The sequence below is a fragment of the Penaeus monodon genome, chromosome 21 (assembly GCF_015228065.2).
Source record: "Penaeus monodon isolate SGIC_2016 chromosome 21, NSTDA_Pmon_1, whole genome shotgun sequence".
Taxonomy (NCBI): Eukaryota; Metazoa; Arthropoda; class Malacostraca; order Decapoda; family Penaeidae; genus Penaeus; species Penaeus monodon.
Window position 1 is genome coordinate 45,996,882 of NC_051406.1, and position 1,783 is coordinate 45,998,664.

Sequence of the window (1,783 nt, forward strand, 5' to 3'; positions counted from 1 at the left end):
AAAGAATAAAATCAGGGAAAAGGATAAGAACATGAAAACTGATGAATGGTTCAAGCTGAACTAACATTTAACGAAAGTTGCAAGTGACAAAGGATAACTAAAAGTTGGAACGAGCTGGAGAAGAGGATGAAATCGAATCCCTCAAACCAGACGTTTCAGTAAATGTGTAGAAAGACAAAACCAAACCGGAATACGTTACAAAGGGAAGGGCCACGAAGCGCTCGGACAGTAGGCTCCTGCTTGTACATTAGTAGACTGAACAGGCCCACGAGATGCATGTTTTTGGCAAGTCATACACTTTGCCGAGTGAGCAGACTCAAGTGCAAAGTTCCCTTGGCATTTGTTCGAGCTCATTAGGCCTCGTGATTTGTAGCAGACAGTCGCGCTGATGACTGCTGTGCGGGGTACCTCCCTTCGGCGGCTGCCACGGCTTCAGCCGGTTCATCCCAGCCCTCGGCCGAAGGGCCCTCAGGACAGGGCTTCTCCCAGCCACGGCCTCCTCGACTCCTGTCGGTCTGCAGCCTTCGCTGCATCGCGGCCCCACTCGGCTGTGTGGCTTGCAGGGACTGTAGCTCCGGTTGCGGCTGACCGCAGTTGGAGGGCTGGCGTGGCGGGAGGGGCCCGCCGGCAGGGGCGCCGCGCTGAGCCCTTCCCAAAGCTCGGTCGCCTCGCCAGCTTCGTCTTCCGGATCATCATTCTGCAGTCTGTGCCAGTTGATAGTTCTGTAATATGGGGATGCCTGGGCAAGTTGAGGTGTAATTGATATAGCTCCTTGTTCATTTACGTAAGCAGCACAAGTGTGTGCTACCCACTAATGTCTAAAACACGTATGCGTATTTTTTATTATTAGCTTTTAGAATTTTCTTTCCGAGGAAGCCAAAAAAAAAAAAAATCTTATTACACACCAAAGAGAACCATATGTACGTGACTCTAACAACAGACGCTTTGTGGACCATCTGGCTCGGAAGGTTCATTTAAAGTGCCGCTGTGAAGAAAGGCTTGCAATCCAGCCTCCTATTTTAAAGCTAGTGAAGTGTGCTTTTTACGCTTGCCTTCTCTGGTCCAGAAACCCCCACCACCCCAAGGTCAAGGCAGTTGATCGGTGGAGGTTGAAACATTAACAGTAGAGTAAAAGATGGAAAAACGGATATGCCAACAGGGGGTTTATATGTTTCATTATCACTGACATAGCCAGAGTTTGCCAAATTTCAAATTAGAAAAAGGAAAATGCGAAAAGCTGAATATTTCCCCGCATAAAAATATAAAGAATCTTGTTAGAAAATCCCAAATTTATATTTTCTGATTGTAAAGAAGCATAAATTGTCTTGCTATTAATAGTAGCCTGGAAAATGCACAAACAAGTGTTTATAGTTTTGAGAAAATTTAAGAAAATATTTTGCACTAGTTTTCTCATTACTCAACTATCTAGAAATCCAAGCCCTGGTGTGGTACTTCATACTTGAATATCATGTGTTTCCTGTATTCAACGATGTATTCTGACAGTTTTACTATATTTTGATTGCATTTTCGTGTGTGATGATAGAATTCAAACGATTACCTTTTGTTCATAAATATAGCAAGAATCTAGTGGCATATCTCCCGTGTCTCGTTTTCTGCTTCTAACAGGCGTAAATCATCGTGACATGGGAGATGCCATCCGCGGTAAAAGAATCGCTTGTTTTCCATATGTTCGGGTAACATTAAGAATAAGTAGAAAAAAATCAGTAATTTCCCTCTGTGTATTATTACTATTGAGTATTGGCTACTCTGGCCAAATGATAAA

The 1,783-nt window shown here is 44.0% G+C and overlaps 1 protein-coding gene across 2 annotated transcripts in view; it reads left to right on the forward strand.

Annotated features, from left to right (window-relative positions):
- LOC119586541 (band 4.1-like protein 5) overlaps positions 1-1,783 on the forward strand; it is a gene marked incomplete at its 3' end in the record, with an annotated part of 70,246 nt that overhangs the window by 52,963 nt on the left and 15,500 nt on the right.